This window comes from Thunnus maccoyii, chromosome 12, assembly GCF_910596095.1.
Source record: "Thunnus maccoyii chromosome 12, fThuMac1.1, whole genome shotgun sequence".
In the NCBI taxonomy this organism is placed as follows: domain Eukaryota; kingdom Metazoa; phylum Chordata; class Actinopteri; order Scombriformes; family Scombridae; genus Thunnus; species Thunnus maccoyii.
In genome coordinates this window covers 2,227,999-2,245,121 of record NC_056544.1, presented here as the reverse complement: position 1 = coordinate 2,245,121, position 17,123 = coordinate 2,227,999, and the positions used below count along the sequence as shown (strand labels likewise).

The window sequence follows — 17,123 nt, the reverse complement described above, 5'->3', positions numbered from 1 at the left end:
TTGTTCTTCATACTACAAGTGTTGCTGGAGTTCTCATCTCTCTAGACTTCTTTCCCTTCTCCGTGCACCTTGGACGTAGGTGAAGTTGTGCCAGAGACCCTTACTCTGCATCTACAAAATGAAGGTTAAGTCTGTGCCTGTAAGGAAGTCGGGGGTCCACTCAGTGGATGCCATCTACTGGGAGACCCCTTCTGACTGTGTAGGCCGCAAGCACATAATAGAACTCGATAGCTGAGCAGGAAACATGTCTGTTAGTATCCATGGAGACAACAGTTCCCTGCTCTTTGTGGAGAGTGTGTCCCACAGTTTACCTGTTTATTTATACCGTCCACCTTGGTACTGAAAGCCCTCCACAGCTATGAGTGTGACTTCATGGAGAGTGACACTCATGCACAGTGAAGTGCTATGGAGAGGGATCGATTTGGGAAATGGCCTTTGTTGAAGCATTTGTTTGCAGCTAATTCCACATATCCTGCAAACATATTGAGTAAAACTGAGCAGAGAAAGCCAGAGGCAAGCCAGCAGCTCAGGAAGGTTTCATAAAGCAAACTGAGAAAAGATTGAATAATTGAAAAATCATAAAATGAGTAAACCTAACAAACTGCGCCAGGATTAATCTGTTCCATAACACCAACTCAGAGGTATACGCATCAGAACAATTACAACTTGGTTTAAGAACTGCTCATTCATAATATTGAAGGGTTTATAACAATAACAACAAGGACACAATGCTGTGAGCACCACAAATGAAATTCAGTTCACTTTCATTGTGTTGGGATGGAGGCAGAAATCTTAGAATCCTGTCAAACCCTGGATAAATTAAACCAAACTATCTGACAGATATAATAGAGATGAGTTTTTGGTGAAGAGTTATTGCAGTTGTTGGTAATAATAACTGTAGTCTATGATAAATTTAATATGCACTAAAATATGACTCAAGCCTCTGTTCACAGTATCAAAGTTTTGAGAAAACAATATGTTTCTGTCTGGCTGCAAGATTGTAACACTGGCTAAAGGAATACTGTTTTTTTACACTTATTCCCGCATGCTGAGAGGGAGAGGAAAACATGGATACCATTCTCATGTCTGTATTAGGCTGGAGCAATTAGCTTATCTTAATATAAAGATTGGAGATTGGGAGAAACAGCTAACCTAGCTCTTTCAAAAGTTTAGAAATACACCTACCAGCCTCTCTAAAGCTCACTGATTAACATGCTATATTTCGTTAATTTGATCCATATACTAAGAGAAATGTAAAAAGCGTTCAGACTCATGGATGTTTAATATCACCCATTAAGTCTAGCCTGATTCCAGATGTCTTAACCACCACCCACATTTCCAGTTTTTTTAAAATGATTTAAACAGGTCTAGTGTTATGATCATTGATGGCAGTTTCCCCCAACTGGTTGACTAGAAAAGCAGTCAACCAATTGAAGCATTACAGGTGGGATTAAGAATAGGGATGTCATTTTCATAAATAGTTAGCTACCTACATAGCTAAACCCATGAAAAATAGCCACACAGAAATGGCGTCATACATGGATAAGCTAGCAGCTGTAAAAGTTGTTGGAAGTGGACTTAACAACTCATAAATCAAAATATCTCTTTGGCCGCCACCAAAAAATAACGGCAGCTTCTGTGTCAACTGAAAATAACGTTGGGGGGAAAACTACCCTGACCAGGACCACGGTAGTCTGGCTGAATGAGTTTCCATGGTAACAAGTCAGGCTTAAACTTGCCTTATAGAGCTGAAAAAGCCTGATTTACTTAAGTAAGCCTGGCCTATCTGGAACTTTGCTTTATTCAAGACCCCTAACTAACTCATGGTATGGTATAATTTCTAACTACACTGTATGTGCTGTCAGTTTTTCCTCATTATGTTTGTGTTTGTCAGTATGTATTTTCTTAAGCCTCTGTGCACTGGGCTTTCTCAATCACCGTAGAAAACAGAGTAAAAGGAGCCTGGCTTCAAATAAGTGTAATTACGTAAGAATGTGGCAGTTCATCTATCCATGTACCCATATGGTCGTCTTTTTTTACCCACCCACATCTCTAATGAGCTCCCTATCATCCATCGGTCCATCCATGCTTACATTCAATGATTTATATCTTCATTCATTTGCCCCACTCTCTTTATGTAGAGCATACAAACCAGTCTTCTCCACGCTGTCCTTCCCTTCCTTTCATTGGTTTAATAATGGTTATGTGTGTGTATGCGTGTTACCCTGTGGCAAACATCAGTCAGGAGCTATCCTTGGCCATTAGGCTGTCAAAGAATCAAAAGACCCACATCCAGGACTGAATGCATCACATCTCTCTCCCTTTCTTTCTGCAGTACTCTGACTCACTTTATGAGTGTCAGCATGGATTTGTGATGCCATTCATTTATATGTCTCTCTGTTGGTGTTTTTCTGTGTGTCTGTTGGTGCTTTTCTTCCGCTGCATTTGCTGTTAGTGCTCACATTTGGTTGCAAAGCTGATTGACATTTTTTAATATTTTTGAGCAGGAAATTATTCGACCGCTAGTGATGTCCTGTTGATGTTTAAGATGGATGATTCATATTCTGCACACATACGACTCCCAACTCATCTTATGTTAATAATAGAAAATATTTCATGTATAAAAAATGTCATTCTGGATGTGCATCTGGACCTGCAGGGGGATAAATTTGGCAAATCAGACTCATGACCACTGTGTTACTGCCATTTACATTTTTCAGTGAATGCCATGTAATTTAATATGTGCATGTGTCTGAACCAACAAGTATTTGGAATCCGATAATAGAAAAACAGGAATATCAAACAAGACTAACCCCTGAGACACACTGCCTGCATGAGCAGTGCTTGTGCGTCGCAAAACCTCTTGCTTTTTATTTTGGCACCCATTTAACAGGTTAGAGCAGCCACACAGGCTGCGTGAGCCGCATGTGGAGCGTAATCAAGAGATTCGGTATCTTGCCTATTTTTTCCATATGATGTGTGCGGTTCTCAGTAAAAATAACTAGTGAGAAGGATCTGTTGATAGTCATATTGACATCATACCAGTTTCATTGTCTATATATATAGAATATGCCACAGACATGAAAAAATATGTAGTGTCACCACTGCAGGTCAGCCTGCGCAATTTGGTGTTGTTATCTTACTTATTTGTTGTCAGTTTCCGTCCTGACAGTTAGTTTGGAGGTTCATTTGTCGGGGTGTGTTTGGCTCATTTGGGGAACTTGGTGTCATTGTGGACGTACTTTCTTCACTTGGAGCGGTGACAGCAGGGGTTTAACTGCCAGAATAATCAATATAATCAATAAAAAACCGTCCTGTGTGAGGAGTGTATATGGCTGACACAGAAGTAGCCTCAACCAGATGCACCATGCTCGTCAGAAAGAAACCTGCTTTTACCTTACATATTATTAGTTATTTTTCACAATTGAACACACACTTCTTAACTTTTTTCTGTCTAAACTAAACATAAATGAAATTTATAATGAAATGATATGAAACATTCTATTATTGATGGCCAGTAGCAATGCCACAGCAGCAACGGTGTCTGTGTGGACACCGCATGCGTGTGAGCCGCAGCAGTTCAGCAACACACACACGCTGCTCAGGTAGAGGTAGGCAGTATATCCCAGGCCTAAAAGTCTACAGCCATTCTAGCTCTACTGGAGCTAAATTCTAACATTCTCATAATGATAATGCTAGCATGTTGATGTTCAACAGGTATAATGTTTGGCATGTTCACCATGTTGGTTTAGAATGTTAGCATTAAACACAAAGTACAGCTGAGGCTGATGGGTTTTGCAGGTATAGTTTTGCAGGTATTTGGTCATAAACCAAAGTATTGGACAGAATTCAAGTTCGAATAGTTGATGATACAAGATGAAAAGTCAGGAGATCAAAGTGATTACAATTAATCCTCTGGGGGAAATGAAGATGTGAACCCAATTTCACAGCAATACATCCAATAAGTGTTAAGATTTCAATAAAGAACTCGAAAGTCAACCTCATGGTGGCACTCTGGAAAAGTCAAAGGATCACCAAAGTCAGTAGGAGTCATGCCCTTGGGACCGTATAAATCTGTACAAATTTCTAGGGGGACAGCTGATGTGGTATTTTGCTGTTGTAGTACATACAGTACCATATCAGCTAAATATTTGTTGACTTGTTGACATTCATGCACGCACACACACAGACACATGCACACTCACGATCAAATGCATAATTCTCTCCAGGCTTTACGCAGCCCCTCAGTTCAGCCTCTGTCTCTAACAGGCAGTTTTAGCTCCCATTTCGTTAAGGTCCCCCTCCCGATGAGCCCACTCTGTTCTGATTGGTTAGCTTCTGGAAGCCTGCCGAAGGGCAGCACATATAAAAGTTGTGTTAAGTTACACTTCCTGTTTTCACTGCTTCATATTAAAAGCTTTTAAATGACTAAATAATGGGAGGCTTTTATTGTGAAGAATTTATAGGAAATGAAACATGTTCCTCATTGAATTAGCAGAGCTTCGTTAGAGGTGCTATTCTTCAATAAAATCTGGTCAACAACTGCCTATGGAGATATTTGAAGCTATTTGTCGAGCAGATCACTTAGAAATAATGCAAGGAGGAATAGTACAAGCAGAAACAGCCACCGTAATGATGATGTTTGATGAAGAGCTGCAGACAACCAGCACACCTCCAAACAGATAAACTACTTATTTTACTCTGTCCTGCTGTGTAATGGAAAAACACTCACAGCGTGCCAGCTTGACTCCAGTCATGGCTCAGCATGACTACTCCCAAAACAATTGAAAAATGCCATAATGTTAGCGGAGTGGAGCAGTGAACTCACATGCTGTGCATGGAGCAGATGACTATATAAAGAAATCCACCATGAGCCGATGTCGGCTGGAGCTGAAAGTAGAAAAAACTGTTGGAAACCGAGTGTTCAGAGCAGTCTGAAGCTTCTGCTTTTTGTTTACAGGGATTACTTCTACATTTACCTCATCATTTGACACTTTGGCTATGTTTGATATGAACATCCAACACTGTAATATTGTGTATATGACTGAAAATAAGGAAAAGCATAATAGGTCCCCTTTAAGAGGGATGGGATGGAAGCTTTCAGCATAAAAAATGTGTATTCCGATCTGTAGTTTTTGTGTAGAGAGGAAGAGAGATTTTGTTACATTTATAGAGAAAATTAATTTTTTCATGGCAATAGTTAAGTGTGAATCTCAGGTCTGCAAACGTAAACTGTAAAAACTCTAATAGAGTTGGTCCTTTCCAAAGTAAAAACACATCATCAATATAATGCTCCCAAGAAATAATAAAAAAGGAAGAAGGCTTGTTTTTTTGTGATTCATACAGCATTTGTTATTCCAAGTGACCAACAAAAAGACAGACAAAACTAGGTGCCATTTTAGTGCCCATTGCAGTGCCAGTGGTCTGGAGGTATGGTTAGTTGTTAAAAAAGAAGTAGTTTCTCTTAAGAACAAAGGAGGCCAAATTCTCTTCTCCAGCTTAGGGACCAACTATGGTGTCACTCATGTCCCTTATTGGACACTCCCCTCGCCTCTCTGTCTGGGACAATGATTGGCCTGAAGCCACATGACCATAAATCCAACCCATTGGTTGTGTTTTATCATTTTTTACCTTTCGATTTTTTTTCCACTTCATACCTACCCTATTTAAATGTTGTTTGTAATGTGTTCCATGATGACCCTGAAGAGGGCCACAAGCCGAAATGCGTTGGTCTAACAATACAGTTGTTCTATACACTACAAGTGTTGCTGGAGTTTTGACCACTTTGTACATGAAGATCGACAAGCTTTGTGCCAGGAAGACTTGCTTTTAACATGAGTTTTTCTTGTTATGGCCAGTCTTCTTCCTCCACCAGCATCTAGAAAAAGCTGTTTTATTGGATGTGGAAAAATCTTTTGGTCGGGTGAAGTGGTCATATACTCTGTTTTATTTGAAATAGTTTCTGCCCTGTAATTTGGAACTGAATGAAAGCACTTTATCATAAACCAGTAGCCTTGGTCTGAACTTATGGTATAAAGTATCATGTGTACCTCTCCTCTTTTATCCATGTGACAGGTTTGCCCACTCTCACTGAGAGTCTGACATTTTCATGTTTTGTTATGCGCCTTTATCACGTGCAGCCTTTACCAAGAGCTAAGAATGAATAAATAACATGTTCTTGAGATCATTGAGCAATTTGTAGACTGCTCCCTTCATTTGACATGAGGTATCTATTATGATACCTCATACCCCCACAGTACTGAGGATGGACTCAAAGCCAACAGTTACATCTATAAATGGCTGGGCCTACCTCGGAGCCTCTCCAGCATAGGCCTGTTTGGAAGGAATACATTTCAGCTGCCGCTGAAGTCAATCAACCTGGGCAACAGACAGGAAAAGGCAAGGCTTGTGGTGGAGCTGAGAGACTCATCAGATCCTTCTGTACAGAGTGCCAAGGCCGCGGTCCGAACTAGATGTAAGTGGAGGGCCAAGCATGCAGTTGACCAAGCCATCAGTATGGAGACGTCCCTGCTTCCAGGATTAATGGAGCGAAATATCAATGAAGGGTGGCTCCCAGCTGACGACCCTGCAGCTGCCCCGATGGCACCATTGGAGGTATGACAGGCAGCAATGCCCAGCAGGTAGCCCTTTACCTGTGCTTCTATCTGAAATCACCAGTTAAAGATATTTTAAATGAATCCCTCAAGCCTATTTAAAAACATAAGAGAAGACAAAAGATGCATAGTCAGCATGGTTTTTCGACATAGGCCAGCTACACGCAGCACCAGCGGGAGTGGGTGCCAAAAAGGAGGAAGATTTCAGATGTCCAATCTACTTTGTGACAGTCTGTCACTGACATCCAATGCTGCATAACATTGTTTGAAAAACCAACTGCTCACTCTGCACTAAATACCTGATACTGAGAGGAGTCTACAGGCAGACTCTAAAGGGGAATATTTTATTGCAGACTGACACTCGCTGACATAAATTGAAGTTGATGACTGGTGCTTATTTTGCAATCCTGGGGTTAATTTGCTCACACTGTTGTGCAAGAATTGTGTGCAAATTACCAGGTTACATGTCGAATACAAAAACATAATATGATCCACACCAGGATAAGACACATATGGATATGGATAATATGTGAACAGGTGTGTCCTCAACTCTAGTCAGTACTCAGTAAATCATTAGGCTTAACAAAATTATTATAACCTGAAATTAGAATGAAAGTTAAGATGGCCAGACTGTCCTGCAACAGATCCACATCATCTCTGTATGAATATTATAGAAAATACTATAGGACACCATTCAAAATATTATAGGAAATCAACAGGCTATGTTTCTGTTTTGTTTTTTTTTTAATACAGAGCTATTCCGCTGTAAAACATAAGCTGACAAAAAAAAATTAAAAAGAAAAAAGTAAAAAATGTAATTAAAATAAATGTTTGCATTCAGGACAGCCCTAAGTGATAATCTCATACTGACAACCTCAGTACAGAGATGACATAACACACAAGAAGTCAAAGTGATGCCTGCACAGATGACCAGTAATCTGGATAATGTAAAAATCAAACTTGAATTTTACTGTAATAACTAAGTTATGTTTCATATCATATCCTGAAATGACTAATAAAATCAGAATAAGAAATAGAAGGGACAAGTGTACATCTCGGTCATGAAATTTTAGATTAAAGAATCATGTCCCACAGTGGTGCCAGTGGATGTGGACAGTGTTACCTTAATTACTTTGAGACTGGGTAGAGGTGATCAAAATTAAAATATTACCTTAATTGTCTATCATATTGGGCTTTTGAATCAATGTAGTATATAGTATGTAGTTCTATTGGATTCAAGTCAGGGGACATATTTAGCCAGGTCATAGTTGCAGTGTGTTTGGGATCATTGTCATGTTGGAAAATTCCTCTCCTGCTGACCTTCTTGAGACTGGGAGTCACCTTTTCATTCAGTATTTAGGTATAAAAACTTGAATTCATAGTGCCATCTATAAATGTTATCTCCTCTACACCTTTTGCACTTATGCAGCCTCATATCCGCACACTACCCCTCCATGTTTCACAGTCAACACTATGCAGTCAATGTGGTAGTCCTGGCTAGGTCCATGCCAAACATGCTGGACCCCATCTGATGCAAACTAATTAATTTTGGTTTCATCTGACCAAAGAATGTGGTGCCAGTATTCATCAGGCTTGTTTTCATGTTCTTTGGCAAATTTTAATCTTGCAATTTTGTTTATATTGGTTATGTTGATTTTTATGTTTGTTTGTATTATTTCCACAGATAATCCTTGTGCCAAGTCAGAAGCACTTGCCTCTCTGTTTTTCAATGTAAGGTTGCCTAAATAGCAAATTGTTATCTTTCGAGGATGGCCACTGCGCCTTCTGTTATTGGTAGTATGGGTTTTTCTGTACCTCCTAACAACTGTGTTTTGGCTTCTTTTTAGCAGCCTACTGATGATCTTGTGCTCTCTCCCATCTTTATGAAGTCTCACAATCTGGTTTCTTACTTGTTCATGCAATTCTTACCATGTGGAGCCATGTTTCTTTAGACACAACCCACGCCAAAATTGAGAAAGTTGTGGTGTTCACAGGTTATTTCATAGCCTTGTTCAGGCAGTTAGACTTGACTGGAAGTCACAAGTGTACTCACTTTTGTTCAGAGGTCACAGGTGTACTCACTCTTGCTGTATTGGGGTTGTACTTTGAGGCTTGTATTTTCAATTAAGTCAATTTAACATGTTTGTTTTTAATTATAAATCATCAATCAAATACCCCACACTCCACCCTAAAAATATTACAATTATTGTGAGATGATACAATGTTGAATCATTTAACATTTTAGTGATATTGCACAGGGGTGTGCTCAGTTTTATTATTTAATAGTATAATTAAATATGTATTGTTTGGGCCATTGCATATCCGGTTAATCTCTGCAAGCTTGCTATGTAGTGCAGCAAACATTTGTAAAACCTGAAACTTTCCCAGAATGTCAAGAAGCATCTGCCTCTGTTGTACTTCACATTCTTTCACTATATAACATACATAGTATTCATCAGATATGTGGATTTATATATATACTGTAGGTTTTTGCCACTTTCCCTCCCATCTTTTCTAGTAACATATTCAAACTTAATTCTTAAATTCCTTTTCATAAGGCTGACCTTCCTCACCTTCCTTTTCATTTCTCTGTTCATGCTGTGTGTTTCTTATTTTTCTTTATTTCATTTCTATTTATATGTGCTTTCATTTAACCAATAAATTCTTAATTTGGTGGGAGATCTCCTCTATATTATTTCTTGACATCTCCTCTCAGCTGTTTTAAAAATGAAATCCCTACATTGCTCATAATGATGTAAGGACAAATAAAGACAAAAGAAACAGGTGCAGTAGGACATATTTTTTTACTCAGAAAGATTGACAGTGAGTTTGTTGGACAGCTGGGTTGTTGGGCTGGCACACTGCCCTCACACATCGTCCTGGGGTTTAATATATTGCATCCTTAACATTTTGAACCGCATCTATCTGGAGGCATGGCCACAACAGCCCAGCCATCACTAGCAATGCATACATGTAGACCTGTCTCATGAAATCATGCCTATTGCAGCTGTGTTATTTGGGAGGTTTTCTCTTATATGTCCCTGTACTGCTGTCCTAACTGTACCCAATAGAATAGGAACCAATGGAAAACCACTCCCTGTAGACTGTATGATTTCATTCATACATTTGTGTGCATTAGTGTATTTATGTACAATATATAGTATGTCCATCTCTATTCCCTTTTATCCCATTATTTCTTTACTCCCCTCATCCTCCTGTAGGCAGCAAGATAATGATAGACTGCAGTAAAGAAAAAAAAAATAGAGGAGAAAAAAAGATTACCTGTCATAAAAGATTGCCTGGCAGAAAGCCAAAGTTATCAGATGTGGACACAATGCGTACAGAACAACAATGCATCTCTGATTGGAAGGTGGGGGTGGGGGGTGATGAAAAGAATACAGATTACAATCCTTCATGGATAAGGCCACCATGAGAGGCACTAGTATGTTTTAGTAACTTGTTTGATTTTTTTGTATTTTTTTTAAATTTGGTAATTGGTTATTATTCATGAAGTTACATAATTAGTAGTAGGTTGGCAAGTTATTGGTATGTTCTGCTGTCCATCATTACGACTGGTGATAATGAAAAAGTCATGAAAGGATGAAAGTCCTCAACCTTTACAGTAAATTATAATTCTGGTCTATTACAACTCTGCTCTTATTTTTATAGTTTATCATTTCTATTAGGAACAATAACATTGTAATCACCCAGTTAGTGGCTGAGATGTGTGAACATGGTCAAATCAACAAAAAAGAAACACATGCAGTCAGATGGTTAGACAGGTTTTAAACAAACCCTCAGGTGAGACAAACTAGAAGAGAAAATCATTAAATCCATTAATGATTTAATTTTAGGGATTTTGTATAATGGCTCAGAAGAACTGGTTTGACCCAATAGTACATACTGTAACTAGGACCAGGCAGGTAAAATAGAACGACTTACTCAAAGTCAGAAATGAGACAAACCAGGCAGGCAGGAGAGATCAAGCAAACTTGATCCCAAATTCCAAAAGGGGATCAGTTGGGAGGGCAGGAGTTCAAAAGGCAGGCAGGGGGTCTATAGGGTATGTATCTGCAACTCTGTTGATCAGGATGTTGGCAAGCGGTTTTGTGAGGTTTGGAGGACCAGAAATGAAAAGTCCAGAAAGTAGCAAGAGCTCTGCTTTTTACTATTTCTCAGTTTCAGTATACATGGTGTAATTGCCATAAATACAAAACAAAGAAAACACTGACACAGAGGGGGTCTCTCAGCCGACAAACCAAAAAAAAGTTAATAATAGCTTTAAATACTGCCTGGTCAAACCACCTAGCTAACATCTAGGGCAAAATTAAACATAGTTAAAGCTATTAAAATTATGTTAACATTAACTTTTCCATCAACACTTTAAAATTTGCAATAACTCTACAACATGCTATTCAGGCTAGAGTTCATTTTACTAGGGTGGGTAAGAAAACAAAATACAAAACAGAACTCATTGCTTCCTCCCTCCCACAATCCCACTTGGTACAGTCCATATTGCCAACACTTGGTGGAGAGAGTGGCATTCATGTGCTCATGTTCATGAGAGCACCATCCTCAACCAGGAAGTGGTGGACCTCGGAGAAAACAATGATTGGAAATCAAAGCAAACAAGAAACCAAAGAAACAAATACTTAAGTGAAAACATACTAAATAAAGCAAATGTATTAATCAACTACAGTGGATACTGAGGTTAGATGATGAACATATTACAAATCAAATATTAAGCTGAACTAATACAAAGCACTTTCACCTGATTGATGAGGGAGCGAGTGAAATTCCCTTACAGGGTCATAACAAGCAGATTGCAGACAGGCAGAGAAAGTGGCTGGAACACTAAGTGCCAGGGAATGCATGGAAATGGACCACTAGACACAGTATACTGCTAGGATGACTGGGGAAGTAGGAAGACATGTTCAGGTGGGTGCAGAGGTCAGATGATGGGGGAAACATTACTCTTCCATCCTATGAAGATTGACTCCATGTCCCTTTCACTTCTACTGATTCTAGTCCTACTGACGAATTCAAGCTAGTGTTTCCTGTTTTGGTAAGATGTCCCAGTGGCTCTGGCAGATTTGCAAGTCACAGCTGACCTCTATCTTTGGAAATGAATAAGTTATTACTCTAGTATGTTTCATCACCATTATCACACTATCAGACTACAAACTGTAATGTCACTCTCATACACTTTATACAGTTTGTGATCGCTCTGATCAGTGTGTATTTATTACCCACATCAGAAAAGTAACATCACTTCCTTTTTCAGAGCCAATTTTGTGAAGTGGAAACATATGTATTTGGCTGTACCTTTACAGCAAGGCAGGTGAGAGTGGCAGGATCTGAAATGTTAAGCATGCCTTGTTCAGCCATTATGACATCTTGTGAAAATATAATCTTACTTCTATGCTTCTTCTTGTGCTATATAGCACAACGTCTTAACTTTGAACTACATTATACATTGTAAAGAACTTCAGTACAAAGTCAAAAGATTGTGATATGTAGCACAAAAAGCTAATGAAGTTGTAATGGAACCATGTTCCTGCTCAGTGGTGTCTGCCTTACAGACTGAAATGGCGATCGCTGTTATTAGTCTTTGGAACCATTTCTAAACAAACTACCCTTGCCAAACTCTTCATGGTTAAAGAACATGTCACCCAGTCCAATAGTGTGGCTTGTTTTAAAAGTTTTTGGACAACAAAGGTCTACAGCACAGTGGAATAAGATATATCAGACTTTTGATATACACACACAATACTTGTAAGTAGGATGACTTCATTGTTGGTTTGGTTCTGCACATAAGGTTTGTTGACAATAAGAAACATATAGAAAATCGCCAACTTTCACCAACCTCGCAAAATCGCCAACCTTTAGTGTTAGAACACCTTCATCATCATGGTCACAATACTAACCATGTGGTTAAGGTTATCAGACATCATTGTGGTCATGGTTTTAGAAAAGACAATGTTGACTCACTGTTGGAAACAGGAAATGAACAGCAGTCTCTCATGTTAAAGTCAAACGTTTTGTTGACCCATCCACCCATCATCCCTGATTTCTCTCCATAATTACTACAGCTGCTAAAAGGCTTCTGTCACTTAAATATAAATATATATGGTTATGGGCATTTTCATTATTTACTGATCCTGTCATTTTTCTTGGGAGGACAGTCTCAAACATCCTCCAAAGTCTCAAAAGTTATTGAATAGTTCAGTAACTATCAGACTCAGGTCAGTTCATGTGACATACTAGTCACGCACCAACCAACATTAGTATAAAGTCAAAATGGCTTTTTCTATGAGCATTCACAGCATTTAGAACTAGCCCTGTTTTATTACAGTAGTAAATTTGTATGGGTCACTCACATCACTTTTCCACAACCTTTTAAGATAAGCCATATGTTGATAGACAACATAGAGCTCTAGCTAACATGCCACATTTTTTTTCTCTGAAAAATCACACTTTGCATCCACAACCAATAGTCCCTCTCATCTTTCAAGTCTGAATTACTATTCACTGGCAGCTGTCATCACACTGTCACTGTCAAACACTGCCTAACTAACTCAACAGATTGCTGGTCACAGAGCATGACAAATTGTTGCAGTTCTCATGAAAACCATACAAACCAACAGTAACAGAGTGGGTAGTCTTATGTTATTTTTTTGTATATTTTTTGCAAAAGCGTCCACCTTGTTATTAATCTCCAGGGCTCTGAGCAGATCTGATTTAATTTCTGTGGTACAATTAAGGAGCTGAGTTATTTCGAGTCATTCTGGTTCTTTTTTGGTCTTTCTGCGTCACAGCTTGGAAAATGAATGCTGTCCCTCACAGCTTGAAACTGGCCAGAGTGAACTTTCAAACTTAATGGATTTGAAAAAACATTGATGCACTGGATAGGACTGAAGCTGGGCACTATTCAAAAGCCTTACTAACCTGCTTTTACAGAGTGTTAATATCACCACAGAAGAAGAGATATGTATACAACACAGACAGGTCAACAAATATTTTTTAAAAATATTTGTACGAAATAAATATTCGCAAAAACACACTATGTTCTGCATGCTTGGCATTCGAGGGTGCACAGTGGAAGCGAAATGTCACGGGTTCGCTTTCAATGATGGCTCAGATGACGAGAAACGTGGTGATTTTTATTCACACCAAGTTCCGCAAACAAGAGTTGCAAAAATATTTACAGTGCAGGAGTGGAAAAAAAAACCCTAATAACAAAAAAAAGTATTTACACGACAGGTTTCACACTGGCAGTTTGTCACTCACATTGTTACTTAGCCACGACCAAAAACCCCAACCAACCTAAATGAGCAGAGCTCCCCCAGCAGAGGTTGGCGATGTGCGGCAACCTGGAGAGATAATCTGCCACAACATTGGTCTTGCCAGCTCGATGTCTGATCTGGAACTGGAAAGGCTGGAGGGAGAGGTACCAGCGAGTGAGACGGCTGTTATGATCTTTCATGGAGTTCATCCAGGTCAGAGCGCGATGGTCGGTCTCCAAGTCAAATTCCCTCCCCAGCAGGTAGTATCTCAGACTCTCCAGGGCTCATTTTATGGCCAGGCCCTCCTTCTCCACAGTGGAGTACCTGGTTTCACGGGGCAGCAGCTTGCGGCTCAGGTACAGCACCGGTTGTTCTTCCCCAGGATCACCCTGGGCCAGGACTGCCCCCAGTCCCACGGCAGAAGCGTCAGTCTGGACCAAGAACCGCTGGCTGAAGTCGGGACTTCTCAGCACTGGAGAAGAGCACAAGCAGGCCTTGAGGGTTTGGAATGCAGTCTCGCAGTCCTCATTCCAGACGACCGGGTTCCTCTGGTCCTTCGCTGTCAGAGCTGTCAGAGGAGCAGCGATGGTGGCGAACTGCGGGACAAATCTCCTGTACCAGCCAGCCAAGCCCAAGAAGGACCTCACCTCCTTCTTCGTGCGTGGGCATGGGCAGCCACGGATGACCTCGACCTTGTCCACCTGTGGTCGGACCTCGCCTCGTCCCAGCCGGTAGCCCAGGTACTTAGCCTCCTCCTTGGCCCACTGACACTTGGCAGGATTCAGTGTCAGACCCGCCTGCTGGATCTGGCCGAGGACTCGCTCCAGATGACACAGGTGCTGCTCCCAGGTGTCACTGAAGATGACCACATCATCCAGGTAAGCAGCACTGCAGTCCTCGCACCCCTGCAGGACACGGTCCATCAGTCTCTGGAAAGTGGCAGGTGCACCATGGAGGCCGAAGGGCATCACGGTGAACTGGAAGAGGCCGGCCGGTGTCTGGAAAGCAGTGTAGGGGCGACTGGATGTGTCTAGGGGTACCTGCCAGTAGCCCTTGCAGAGGTCCAGGGTGGTGATGAACCTGGCCCGGCCAATCTTCTCCAGTACGTCGTCAATCCGGGGCATTGGGTAGGCATCGAACTCCGACATTGCGTTGAGCTTCCTGAAGTCGATGCAGATGCGGAGTGAGCCGTCCTTCTTCACCACGATGACTACCGGGCTACACCACTCAGAATGCGATGGCTCAATTACCCCCAGACGCTGCATCTCCTCCACCTCCTTCAGGAGCTTTGTAACCAGGTGTTGGGGCACTCGATAGGACCTCTGGCGAACCGGCCCCCTGTCTTTCAGGCGGATGACGTGCTCCACCAGGCACGTCTTCCCTGGGTTAGCAGCAAACAACTTGGAGACTCGCTGGAACACCTGGCTCAGCTGGCTGCACTGGCTGACAGAGAGATGGTCGAGAGCAGGTTCAGCAGACTGGTTGAGGTCAGCTAGGGTAGACTCCTCCTCCCCTTCGCTGCCCACCTCCGTCACCAACAGGGATGCCACGGGAACCTGAACTGGAGCCTCCTTCCATTCCTTCAATAGGTTGACGTGGTAGATCTGCTTTGCCTTTTTCTTGTCCGGGTGGTGGATCTCGTAGGTCACAGGGCCCATCTTCCTGAGGACTGTGTATGGGCCCTGCCACTTAGCCAGTAATTTGCTGTTGGAGGATGGCAGGAGGAGCAGGACCTTCTGGCCAGGCTGAAACTCTCTGTGCCTGGCCTGTCGGTCATACCATGCCTTCTGGATCCGCCGGGCCTCACGTAGGTTGACCTCAGCCTCGTCTCAGTACTTTGCTAGCCGGTCTCTCATCTCCAACACAAACTGGACCACACTACGATCGCTGGTGCTGGTTGCAGGAGCCTCCCAGGTCTTTAGCAGCAGGTCTAGCGGCCCCTGGACATCCCAGCCGTACAGTAGCTCAAACGGGGAGAAACCAGTGGAAGCTTGAGGGACTTCCCTGTAGGCAAACAGCAGGAAGGGCAACCACTGGTCCCAGTCCCGTCCAGTGTCGGCGACGAACTTCTGCAGCATCTTCTTCTGGGTTTGGTTGAACCGTTCAACCAACCCATCAGTCTGCGGGTGGTATGGGTATGGTCTTTATTGCTGCAATGCCCAACTGTCGATGGAAGAGCTGCAGGAGCCTGGAGGTGAAGTTTGTCCCCTGGTCTGTTATGATCTCGTCTGGAACACCAACCCTGGAGAACAGCTGGACAAGACACCGCAGCACAGCAGGGGCAGTGACAGTGCACAAGGGAAAGGCTTCAGGAAACCTTGTGGCATAATCGCAGACCACCAGAATGTATTGATGCCCTTGGCTGCTCCGTACCAACGGGCCAACAATGTCCATGGCTATACGCCTAAAAGGGGTGGAGATGATGGGCAGAGGCTGGAGGTAGGCACGGTCTGACTGGCGGACATAGCAGGTTTTCTGGCAGGTGGGACAGGTTCTACAGAAAGTTTGGACATCTGTATACATGGAGGGCCAATAGAATCTGGAGGCTAGGCGCAGATAGGTTTTGTTGCGACCAAGATGACCAGCCCAAGGCAAGGTGTGTGCCAGGTGTATTATCATTGGTTGACATGACCCAGGAACCACGAGATGCTTGATCCCGTCAGCCAGTGCATACAGGACATTGTTGTCAATGACAAAGCATTCTCTTCCCTCCTTTGCCATATCCAGCCCTCCAACTGCTTTGGTGAACAATGGCTTAAGAGTCCCATCCTCCCTTTGCAAGGCCCCAATGTCCCCAGGCACCTTCCATATGTCCTTTGTTAGTCCCTCTTTACAGTCTGGCTGCCTGGTTTTAAGCCCCTTTTCAAAACGCTGCTGGCGGCGAGACTTCCTCGGGCCCTTTGTGCCCCCCCAAACAAACTGCTGTCCAGGGCTGAAAAGGGTTCTGGATCTGGTCCCTTTCTCTGCCATGGGTCGGACATCACCCCCACTCTGGCCTGTGCGCGGGTGATCACCTGACCTGACAAACCCTTAACCCCGTCACTGTCTTTGGCCTCCACATCCAGCAGCACATCAAGTAGCACCGGTAAGTCCCATCCCAGTATGGCAGCTACAGGCAGCTTTTCCACCACCCCCACAGTCATCAAATAGGGTTGCTCATCCACCACCACAGTCAGATCAGCAGTAGGGTAGGAATGGCTGTCCCCGTGCACGCACAAAATGT

General features: G+C 42.2%; 1 protein-coding gene across 5 annotated transcripts in view; it reads left to right on the top strand.

Moving 5' to 3' along the window:
• Positions 1–17,123, top strand: part of LOC121908226 (cadherin-18-like) — a 211,346-nt gene that overhangs the window by 46,946 nt on the left and 147,277 nt on the right. The window lies entirely within an intron of this gene.